This window comes from Chamaea fasciata, unplaced genomic scaffold (assembly GCF_029207755.1).
Source record: "Chamaea fasciata isolate MVZ Bird 193981 ecotype frontalis unplaced genomic scaffold, bChaFas1.0.hap1 SCAF_2, whole genome shotgun sequence".
Lineage (NCBI taxonomy): Eukaryota > Metazoa > Chordata > Aves > Passeriformes > Sylviidae > Chamaea > Chamaea fasciata.
This window is the reverse complement of record NW_027094087.1, coordinates 112924012-112936655: the sequence shown is the minus strand read 5'-3', so window position 1 is coordinate 112936655 and position 12644 is coordinate 112924012. Positions and strand designations below refer to the sequence as shown.

The 12644-nt window shown below is 38.8% G+C and overlaps 1 protein-coding gene across 6 annotated transcripts in view; it reads right to left on the bottom strand.

Moving 5' to 3' along the window:
- Window positions 1-12644, bottom strand: part of DSCAM (DS cell adhesion molecule) — a 384919-nt gene that overhangs the window by 274479 nt on the left and 97796 nt on the right. The window lies entirely within an intron of this gene.

Sequence of the window (12644 nt, the reverse complement as noted above, 5' to 3'; positions counted from 1 at the left end):
CCTTCACAGCAGCTGAATCCAAAATATGCCTGGTGCCTTACAGGACATGCTCTTTCCATCCTGTGCTCCCCATCATGTTCAGTTGGGTTTTGGCAGTTTAAAATAAAAATGATTTAAAGTGTGGCAAATTAATGGTTTGGGGAAGTAGAAGATTGCCTCAATTTGGGACACACTCATCAAGAAAGAAAAAAGGAAAGACATCTCCTTGTAGGATTCTTGTTAAATTGCCAGTCACTCCACACTTTCTGAAGGTTGTAGTCATTTTATTGCTGCTGCTTCTAGAAATTTTGATCCAGTGGCCGTTCTTATAACCTAAGATTGGCACAGCTACATCTGGTAATGCTGCCTCTGAAGACAAGTAGGAAACACCTACAGCAATCTTTTGGATCAACTGTTTCCCAAGAGTCTCTTGCAAATAAATATCAACTATTCTGTACAGGACAATAGTTAGATGGTGCTGAAAGGAGTTGCCTTAAAACCTTTCAGAAAAAAAAAAAAAGACTTAATTTTGTTATTTGAAAAGATATGTGGTAGCTCAACAGAATATGCAGGGAAAAACTAATAAAAGGAACACTCAGTGCAACATTGACATAATTATCACTTTCTTTTTAATACTGTACAGTCATATAAACACAGCATGTTCTCAGCTAAGTATAGAAGTTTGTTTGAGAATAAAAGTACATCTGATTTCCTAATAAATTAGAAGAATAAGGAACTCCTTTAGGAGAAAAAAAATCAACAGAAAAAAAGACCTTGCAGTCACTCTTAGATGTCAAATACCATTAAATACAACTTTGTCTGTTGCTAGAGAAGATAAAAGCTGTATTTAAAAGCCTTGCCAAAAATGTCCTTTTCAGTACTAATTAGCATCAATGGTCAAAGCCGCTAGAGCAAAAGAAGAACAGAGAAAGGGAGGACAAGAGAAATAAGTACCACCACTGACACTAACAGGATTTTTTAAAGCTTTGTCTCATGACACATTAAAGGATATTTTTCTTTAATATAATGTCCTAAGCTTACAAGTGCTATGAGCAGATGCCCTTCTCAATCTGCATTAAAATCACATCTAAAGGCACAAAAAGAAGAGCCACAGCAGAAAGTGCCTCTTCCCACTGTTTACCCAGATGAGAAATTAGCAGTTCTATGGCGTAAAATGAAACTGAGATCTCCTTGTTGTGTTTGAGAGCACTTCTGATTGCTACTTCAGGACTTTTCAGCGCATTCTCTGGATCAACAGGAAAAAGCTGAAGCACAGTTAAAGAGAGTGAGTCCACCTGACTGTGTGGATTTTGTCTTGATGCTTTCTACAGTCATGTGAGTTTTAAGGAGTTTCAAAATGGGCTGTTTTACTGTTCGGCACTGATATTCATCAGGAATTGCAACAGGTTTGCCTTTTCCGGCTCTGGCTGTGCAAAGCAGCCCCTCCTTGACAATAAAAGCGTCAGAGGTCAAGAGATGCAGGAGTTTCTCATGTATCAGAGTGGAAAGTAAGTCATCAGGTCTGTTCTTCTACAGTGCCAAAACCAGCTTGCTCTTATCTTTTCAAAGTTCTGGGAGCCAACCTGTGCATTTGTCTTCCTTTTCCCTGCTATCTCCAACAACCTGGCACAGCTTAAAAAAGAAACTTAACCAAACAAAAAAAAACCCCAAATATCCCTACCAAACAAACCAAAAATACCCCCAAACCCCTAAGTCTTTTCACTTCCATGATCACCTCAATTTTATTCATTTCCACAGTTTAATTTCTTTCAAATATAAAGTCCCTGCTCACTTCTCATGCACACAAGGTCTGGAGAAAACACGGGAGTGCTGCAGTTCCATGGGTATAATCAGACAAGAGAATTCCTACATTTCATAATTACTGCCAACTCAAAATATGGGTCAGAGCCTAAAAACTGATTATCCCCTTGAGCTTTTCATGTCTCTTCTTGTCATGAGTGGCATGACAGGGGAAGGAGAATAAACAACCCTCCCCCTCACACTCAGCACACAGCCAGCCTGGGGCACTGAACCCTGGATGCACAGGCTGGGAACAGCATTGCCATAATAGACACACCAGCTTCCCAAATCCAACCTGTCATTCTGCTTCAGTCCTTCTCAGGAGGGGATCATCTTTCACATTCCTCCCAGACTGACCATGCCCCAAATTCTGTGAATTTGTGCTAAACACTTGAACCAAACTTTCCTAAGCTGAAAGCCTGGTCTGCCCTCAGCATCCTGCCAATATTAGGTTTATTACTGGAAAAATCATCACCAGTACAAGCCTGGAAGAAGTAGACCTTAGAATTGAGCATCTTTTCATTATGGACAGGATCATTTTGGACTGTTCACCTCATGCTGAAGATATGGAAATGGTTTTGCTCCCTACCAGTCTTGTATGAGAATCCATGAGTTAATGATGAGTTGTTCAACTATTGAGTCACTCTGTGTCTGGGATTTCAAATGGGGATGTTCATGAAAAGAAAAGAGGGGTTGTGGTGGTTTGGTCAGGAAGTGATTTTTCAGGAAGTTATAGCTTGACAAACCAATTAGAAAGGGATATGTCTCTGTGAGTTAAATATTGGAGGATCTTGGTGGCCTAGGTGGGACTCTTTCCAATGCAAATTTCTTTGTATTCTGTAAAAAGGTGTTCCAAAGGCCCCAGGGACGATTTTTTTTTAGGAAATGATCTTCAGTGTATGAAGTGCAATGAAGCCAATCTCTTTCCATGTAATGAAAATAAGAAGTTACCAACATCAGTATTTCCACAGCAAACAGGTACAGTGAGGCACAGCATGTGAACAACAAATTTTTTTAGGATACATTATGGTTTTGAAAAGAAAGTTCACTTGCACAGACTCGCACTTACTATATATAGTAAATAAATCTTCCACTCAACACCAGACACAAAAATCAAAATGCTGAGAATAAAAACCACTGGGGTTGTTTTGTTACGACAGAAAAAAGACTTTTACCTCAAAACAGAAAATTGCCATTTGACTGGAAGTTTATGGTATTCCTTTTTTCATTTATTTTAAGTCATTGATCTCTGCAACTGTCATAACAAGAAATTATATTATTGCTTGATATTCATTTTCTCCTAATTATCAATGCCATTCCATAGGACACCCCCATCTTGTCCCAGGAGGCACAGACACAAAAAATCCAAATTGCTGCTCAGTAAAGTGAATGCCCCATCCACATCTCCATGGAAATCAAGTTTCTCCATCAGAAGCAGAGCCCCAAATTGCTGCAGGTTAGTTTGTATAAGCATTTCCAACCCACATGGGATGAGGAGAAGATGAAAGTCAGCAGAGAATCCCCAGTTCTTCCTGTGTAAATGCGTTTTGCTTCACGTATAAAGTTCACTAGGAAGGGCTGGATGCAACACAAGAGGAGGAATCAGGAAGGCAACACGAGATTTTTCTTTCCAGCGTGTCTCATGCAGCCTCAGAAATGCTTTCTGACAGCTCCTCATGTGTTGAAGAGGAAATTCTTCAATGTGCAATCAGCAAGGGGGTCTCTGTAGATGCAGGTTGGCATATGGTATCTCAAATTTCTCAGTGACAAGTGGCATGTTATCAGAGCAACAGAGTAGCAGGGAAAAAGACGTTTTGCTAATCACTCCCTGTTGCCCACACCCTCAGGCAGAATCATATTGCTTTATGCAGATGAGCTCATAACAGTTTCTTCAATTTAGCTTTTATATAAAAAAGTGCCAGCTCCTAACGCTGTGTCAACAGGCACCCGAGGGCCTTCCACTTTACATTGCAAGTGTATTACTATTTAAAGATGAGCTTTTAGCTTAACATCATTGCTTGCCTTCAGAGTTTAATTACCGCCCTCCCCATGAGGCCCAGTGAACCATCCACTCCTCCCACGGGAGTTCTGCCTGGCAATGATCTTTAACTAAATAAGTAAATGCCAAATAAGCACTTCTTAAAGATGCAGTGGCTTGTTCCCTGCCCAGCTCTGATGCTGCAGAAGCCAGGCTCTGGTTTGGATCTCCCTGGCAGTGAGCCATGATGAATTTAGAGGTCTCAGTTATAAATCTCATCTCACTGGTATAAACTAGAAAGGGGGATTTTAAAAAATGGAATTTTTTTTTTCCTTCTGCTGTGTCTTGTATTCAATTATCCCACATCATTACCTATAGGCAGACATAAATCATTGAAACAGGAGACTCTTGTACCCAGTTGGACCACCTGTGTCTCATTCTATCCAACCTGGGTTTCCTACAATACTCCTCCAAGTTATTTTCCCACGTTTTTTCCACCACCTCTATCTGCAGGATTAAAATATTTGTATTATGAAGTAATTCATTCCCTTGACATTAATATCCAAAACTTAGAGTGGGTCAACTCAGATACACTTAATTCTGTAACAATTCAAGTTATTGCACCAGGCAGAGGCTAAAGACTCAACAGTATCCATAGAAAGAGGAATTTAAACAGACTTCTTTGTTTTTAGATAGAGGAAATAAAAATTGGCACAACCAGGTGTGGTTTCAGAAATATGGGAGTATTACAAAGCAGCTACAGAAAAGATGATCCCAGATCTTAAAACCCTATACGCAAATAGTACCAATCTGTACTTCAGGACAGCATCCATGGCTCTGCCTGAGCTGGAAAGGAACAGAGCAGGGGATCTGTCTGCTAACAGGAAAATAACCCACTTTGAGCAGATCCCATCGGAGCAGTAATCACACTATCAGACATGGGCTGTGCTTTCTGAGGCACTGTTCAGCCAGCACACATTACAAATGATCATAAAATCACATGGTCAATGTACCGCTTGGAGTTGTCCCTGGCTTGAGAAACAAAAATTCAGGCCAGAGTGGCTTTAGAGAACAGTGGGTCTGAAATTAAAATGAAGCTTTCCATCATATCATTATATAAACACAATGGGTTTTTTTGTAAAGTTGCAAGAAATCCCTTTCTTTCATTCTTTGTGTTTTGGAATATAAAATCTCTAATCATAATGTTCTGCACCAAATGAAAGTACTTCTATTTAACCTAGAGAGGGAAAAATACTGATTTGCTTGAGCATCAGATTGGAAAAAAACATGCAAGCATCAAGTAAACGGAGTGCACAACATCACCATCTTCAGAAGAGAGCAGAAAGCTGCAGTTTTATGCAGGCTCCCTATGAATTATGGATGTGGCAGCAGGCCTCTGGCAACATTTTGCTATAATGTTAATTTTTCTCCTTTTTGATTTTCTGTTATTTGTATTTATAAGGAGAGCTGTCAAGCATCAAAACCCAGGAATGTTCTTAAAATATTTACTTGGTCTCTGAAGGTGTGAACTGCAGTTGAATGAAACCAGTGCTTCCTCATCTTTAAGCTCTTATTTTTATATTGTTTTCCTCACCAGGGCACCTGAATGTTTTACAAACATGACCACTCCTTCCTCTGAAAACAATAACTAAAATGAAAACTAAGCACACATTTCTCCACCTGTGCGTGCTGCAGGGTTTGTTTAGCTACTGTGGCAAAGCCAAGCCAGGTAAGTGATTTCTCTTCTTTTTTCCTTTTCCTTAGACAAAATCCTTCCAAATAATTGAAATGGACATGGCTACCACTTTCAGTATGCCTTTTAAGGTCTGAATGTGTTTATTTACAGGAAATTTGTCTAAGCACTGACTTTACCAATTTCTTTGAGAAGATCCTTCACTGGCAAATTTGGAGAACGGCATCACAACAGGGGCTGTGGTGACAGAACCCTTCTTTGAACCAGGCTGAAAATAATGACAAAGGTACAGGAATCCTGGGCTCAGATCAGCCATTGCTTCTCTTCTTCATGATATTCAGCTTTTGAATAAAAAAATATATTAAATACGATTGCCCCTGAGTATGCTGTCACTTAGAGCTTCTCTTTCATTCTGTACCCAAGGCATTAATTTCTGCGGGTTTTCTCTCTGGTGGTTTATCTATGGCTGAAATAAATGGTTCTTAAAGCCTAAACTCACCACTTCAAGGGAGCAGGACCAGAGTGGAAGGCTGGAAAAAATGCTGAAAGTGAGGAGTAAGTTGATGCTTGTGGAGACAGAAGTGACAGACATCCCTCCTGCCCTGATTCTAAAGGGAAAGGTGAATTTCACTTCCCTCACTTGTATATTCAAACCTGGAGCTGAGGAACAGACAGGAACAGTGCAGCCAGCAGGAATGCTGAAAGCAGCAGGCAAGCCAGAAAGAGACCTTAAACCAGCAAACCTAAAGACTGCGAGGCTGGATGGATGCCTGGTGCTGCAGAGCACCCCTGAAAACTTCCATATTTTCTGGCCTTTCAGCTCCTGTCAGTGTGCAGAGATGCCAGGAGAGAGCAGGGAGCAGGGAACACCTCCAGCAGAGCTTGCTCAAAATGGTCTTGGCTGTTTATCTGTGGACTTCCCTCTGCTGAGTCCTTCCCTAAGCAGTTCCCCGCTCCTCTCATCCAGGAGCACGCCCAGGGCTAATTTTGTTTTATGTTTTATTAAATCATTGATGTTGGGGAACTTAGAAAAGCACCACAAAATTCCTCTTTTATCAATGCTGCAAGTTAACAGAGAAAAGTAAATTCACATCAAATAGTCCCTTAAATTTTGCTGTCCAAGCATTAAAGAGTAGGACCATCAGTTAATAATAAACATTGCTGGTTTTAGCTTAAAAAGCCTTTTGCTTCATCAGAAAAGACAGCCTTCAACACCTGTAACAAAAAAACTGCTTTGAACAGGAGAATTAATTCAGCATCAGCTTTTGTTATCTTAGGTAGTTCATACCTTCTCACAGGGTACCCATCAGGCCCAAGAAAAATACCAGCTCACCTACAAATAAAGACCAAGCCACAGCGATTTGGTGAAAGAGGCAGGACTATCAACAGCTAGAGGATCAAATAATCACTATAGAAGTGCTATAGTTTATAGAAGTGGTCTTCTTTTACCAGCTTAAAATATCTAATTTATAGACTCATGGCAATGTGGATTTCTGAATCCTACCACAACTTCCCATCCTGCTCTGACACAGTTTAAAGTGTTTCACAGCCTTTCAACTTCCACATTTTCTCATGTCTGTGTTTTCAGAAAAGAAAGATAGAACTTCCTCAAAAGGTGTTGGCAAGTGAGTCATTCTGGGAGTCTTCAGCTATTTTCTCTACATTAAATAATCACACTGAAGAGTTTCCCCCATGTTACCCACATCCTTGACACTGCTATTCCAGCTGAAAAATCAAACCTCCCCTACATCACAAGCCCCTTTTTTGCATGGTTAAATGAAAGCAGCAAGTCATGCCATAAGCAGCACAGACTGAAGAGCTGGATGCTGCTACAGAGCCTTCCCACAGATTCATTCCTGCTCTAAATATGATAATAGTATTATTTCATGCACATACTGTAATCACTGAAATATGTCAGTGATCTGTAAACTAGCATTAAAGATCAGATAAAACCAGATTTCTTATGTTTCAGACATGGATTACTGGTAAAATCCAGCCCGGAAATTGAAGCAATCCTAAGCATCTTTTTTTTTTTTTTTTTTTTTTTTAATCTTTTTTTTTTTTTTTTTCTGTATTACAGCTCCAAACCATCTGTACCTAATTGTAAGACAGCAAATTGTCTAAAAACCAGCGAGGATTAAGAGGACAAAGCTTCTTATGGACTGTTTATATTAGAGAAATTTAAAGACTTCTAAGATCACAGCACTTCTGCGCTTGTTTTATTTTGGCCAAGCCCCTGTGTTTATCTTCCAAAATGGAAATACATAGAGCACTTTGATCACTGCCACAGCAGCAGTAAAGAGGTTTACCAGGGTCTTAAACTTTAATGAGAAATCAACTGATAGCTTAAGAGCTGGCTGACATTTACCCCTAAAGTTCATGCAGGGCAAGAAGCCCAAGTGCTGAGCTCCAGTGCTCCACTGACTCCCAGAGCTGGAGGAACTGGGCCAGTGGAGTAGGGTGGGAGACACTTTGTGGGTCATGCTTCTTGGTGTAGCAGGGAAAATAATTTCATTTATGTGGACTGAGGGACAGAGATTTGGCTGCTGCTGGGTGGGAGGGACAAAAGGAAGTCACCAAAAGGGTCACCCAAGAGTCTTTGGAGTGGATGGAGTCATGTCCATCTCTTCCTGAACAACAACTTCAGTGTCCTGAGCACCCGCAAAATGTTTTGGAGTGTCCTGCTCATTCAGCTGCGCTTGCATTCTTTTTAATTTATTCCCTTTGCCAGCCCTGATTTGTTTCAATCACTGGCTACAAAGTAATATTGTGCAATTAAATAACAATTCATGAGATGAAGAACCAGCATCGACCTGCCAAAGTCAGCACTTTGCCCACCTGCCAACTGCAGCTCTCTTCATTAAAGCAGCACTTGGTGCATCTCCCAAAGAAATCCATATCTGCAGAAGGAAAAAACCTGCACATCTGCCAACAAAAATTTCCTTTTAGGGCTCTTCCTTTTTGTCTTTGAGCTCCTGTTTAATTTCTTTTATTCACTTAGATCTCTTAGAAAAGAAATTCTTAAAAAAAAAAAAAGAAAATCAAGCTTTCTCTAAGACACATCAAAAACTCTGAAAAAGCTCTTAGTGGCATGTCTCCTGGGACTTCTGATGCACTAAATGAAATGCAGATGCTTTAAAAATAACTGGTAAAATATTTAAACTCGAGCGAGATGTTATAACTAATAATCTACTCGTTAAAATAAACATGCACATTTTTTAATACAGTAATAAAGAATTGTCTGCCTGGCACACAGGCTGCTCTAAATGGTTTCTCCATCTTTGAAAAGCTGGGTGATGTTGGCTGAGTCTTCAACACACTTTTTTTAAGGGTCAGTTTTTTATTTTTAACACAAAAAGGTGAAATCTCATCTAGGACAGTCATTAAACAACACCATCTCTACATTTTGTCAGTTAAAAGATATCTTTAAGGTCATTATGTTAGAGATTCATGCAAATGAAGATCACATCCTTTGTCCCCTCCTCAAATTCTTTCATTACCAGTTGTTATTAATGTCTCTATTTTCATTTTAGTTACTTGCTTTTCAATAAATTAGCAAAAAATAAAGCTGAACCATTTCTTGTTTATTTTTTTTTTATTGTAAAGGTTACTCTACGGGCTTACACTTAACTGCTATTTTACTTATAATTTGAGAAGATGACAAAATGAAAAGTTACAAGGATCCAGTCTCACGTATCCCTCTGTACTGAGATGAAGATTATTTCAGAATTAGTGCTGTCCTTAAGCCCACTGCCTTACTGGCTTTGCCAACTCATAAATCCAATTAAGATTCCAGGGTGCATTTTGAAAGCAGAAGAGTCAATGTGTAAAGCTACAAACAGCACGTCCTCGAGGGCAAATGCCTGTGGCCTCATAACCTCCTTGTCTCAAATGAAGCTGTTTAATTTGATTTTTTATCCTCTTTTATATCTATACACATGCCTAGCTGTTCTTAGAAGTAATCTCTTTAAGGCAAATTCATATAGATGTGCCAGAAAAGTGCATTATGTCCATTCCTCCTGGGCAAGATGGGAATTCCTGAATGGGGCATTTCAGTAGAATCATTCTAATATTTAAAATCTTAATTTTACACCTCCAGGCTTTTAAACAAGATCCTATTCCATCATGAATAGAGAAGATGATAATTTTGTACCTAGAAGCATTTTCAAGAAAAAAATTGAAATTGTGTTTGTTTAGGGAAAAAAAAAACCAAACCAAAAAGGAGCTCTAATGCTCTGTAGGGTATTTATTCTAATAATAAATTTCATTTTTCATGCCTGCTGCACATTGTAACACAATGAAACAGTTAATAATACAAAATTACTTTTATTCAGGTATTTTTTTTCAGTGCTGATTCTTACTTCCACTGTGTAGCTCTAACTGAACTTTAGTGACTAATTTTAGTTAGGCAAGATCTGGTTAAAATGAACAACTGTTTTATCTATTTATTAGAATTTTTTATTTTCATTTTATTACATGTCTTTATCATTTTAAATTACAAGAGAGTTTGTATGAGTTAGTGTAGAAGAAAAATTAGATCTCTGCTTAATAAAACTCAGCTCACAAATGTATTCTGCTCTCATAAACCCACACAGAAACTTCTCTCTTGTCCATATTTTAAGGCTTGTTCTACACGGATCATCCCAAATAATGTTATAATTCCCATATGTGCACACCACACATCTGTCAATGAAATTATTGCAACCCAGAGAAGGAAGAAAAAATAAAAAAAATTAAAGGAAAAAAATGTGAGAGCCACAACACCAAAGTGAGTTTAGCTCCCAACCTCTAAATGTTGAGATTCCTCCTGATTTCTGAGGAGAAGCATATAAAAATATCAGTGAACACAGTCTTGCACATCTACTCATTATGTTTAAAATCAAGGATATTCCAGATTTTCTAGATTGTCTAAAGTAGGTCAGAAACTCCAGGAATAACTGGTAAATCCCAGTTTCTTCTCCAGGATTCAGTGCAGATGCACAAGGAACACTGCAAAAAATCCTCATTTACTTCCGAGGAATTACTCCAGAACCGCTGGACATCCCCAGAATTCAGATGAACATCAACTTCTCATCAAAGATTGCAGAATAGCAGAGGCTCTAAACCAGAAACCTCTCTGGGGAAAAAAAAAAAAAAAAAAAAAAAAAAAAAAAAAAAACAAAAAACCCCACATAAAGTTCCCAGAACTTCTTGTCATAGAAGACCTTTTCAAAATGAAAGATTTGCTCAAATTTTCTACAGAAAAAAAAAAAAAACCAAACACACAAAAAACCCCAAAACAAACAAAACATACCACACAAAAGAAAAACTCAGTCAACTGAACCATTCTTGTCAAAGCAAAGTGCTTTTTGCAGGGCATGTTTGAGCTGCTCTGAGATAATTCAGGGTTTTTAATGACTTTTTTTCCCCTTTCCAAGGCAGGGCATGCAGTCCTGGATGTCTCCCAGGGTGAGCCAGGCTCACTTATGGCCAGGTGTTTCCCTTCTGCCTTATCCAAGAGAGAAAAGTTGGTCCTCCAAGATAGATGTGACACTTTGAAAGGGTTAAGCTGTGGCAGTTAAGTCTTGTAATAACTAAATATTGTCATAATCTTATAATATTTATAATTCCTAACTCTGCCAGACAGATCCTGTTCTGTTTTCTGCCACACAAAGACACAGACATTTGAGGTCATAAAATGACTGATCCTGTAGACTTGAGGAAATAAAGCCACTATTTATGTGTGAAAGGATGAAAGCACAGTTTGTAAAAATGTAAAAATCTGTGAAGTTTGAGACAATCAGGTAAGTATTTGTTATGGTTAAAATATTTCATAGCAATGAAAGCTTTGCATCTATTGCTTAAGAGTGCCACAATAGCATGAATGCTAATTTTGTTATTAGATTGTTTATATAGTATTCTTTCTAACCCTATCCCTTGGTTCTTAAATTCAATGCAACAGAGCAATTAGGTTGATCTTTATAAAAATTAAGAGATGAGGTCTCTTTCTGAGTAGAAAGTTGTGAAAGAACACCGGGAAAAAAAGCTCAAAAAGCAGAACAAATAGCACAACAGAAATATACAGCTCATCTTTTTAACCATAATAAAGAAAATTACCTAGTTGTACAACAACTCCAATGTAAACACTATCCCCATCAACTGGGATTAGCTCCTAATCTGAATTACAATCCTTAAACAACAGGTGGGATGTTTTCATGAGTCACAGCTCATATCTTCATATCACCTCTGCCCTCAAAAATAAAATAAAAAAGAGAAGAAAAAAGAAGCAAACCAAAAAGAAGTTCCAGATTTATAAAAGTCATCATTATCTCCTGGTTGGCCTAAAACCATCAACCTAAGCATAAAACAATCAACCTGGAGGAAGCTGAAGCATGTATATAGTGTACCTGACGCGTAAACTGGCTTCCTATTGGATATTGTGTGAAGTGTAAGAGTTCAGTCGGGACTTCATGATGGGAAAGTTGCACAGCTGGGATCCCTAAAAGGCTTCCAAAGCTTGAGGGCTGCCTTTGCTTCCTTGGCACTGAGGGTTATCAGGATGCTCTTGTCTGGAAAACTTTTAATTGCATTTTGTCAAGACACTGAAAGGTGTTAATACAGATTTCATATTATTATAAAATGTAGACATTAACTGCTCTAGCAAATTAGAAAGTCATGTTTTAATTTCATTCCTTTCTCCTTTCCATTTAGGATGTGTTTTGGTGAGCCTTCACTCTTTTTTTAAGGAGATACCTTACACTTAGGTTAGTTCCTCCTCAGTTTAGGATCTTCTACCCTCACCCTAGGACTCTTACTCCCTCAAGGTGTTTCTCCTCCTTGAAACTCTTCCTTTCCCCAACAGCTCCTTATGGCCTTCCCTCAGATTTTGTTCCCCCATTTTTCTGTTTTCCCAAACAATCTTTTCCCATTTCTTTTCAGCTTATGAACCAGCACTCCTTTTCCCCCTGTACTCCTGCATTTTCCTCCAGTGCACTGAATTCCCTCCCCATGCATATTTACTCACAGTTCTGCTCCCAACAACTCTCTCTGCCTCTCCCTGACCCTGCCACATCTGTCAAACCAATTATATCATATTCCCTAAACGGGATATGGATCTCTGGGGATATAAATCTCTGGGCAGTGTTGTTCAGTTGCCCTCAGGAGCTGCTTATTACTGAGGTGGGGAAAAGAGGAATGGCTGTTCCTTCCCATTCC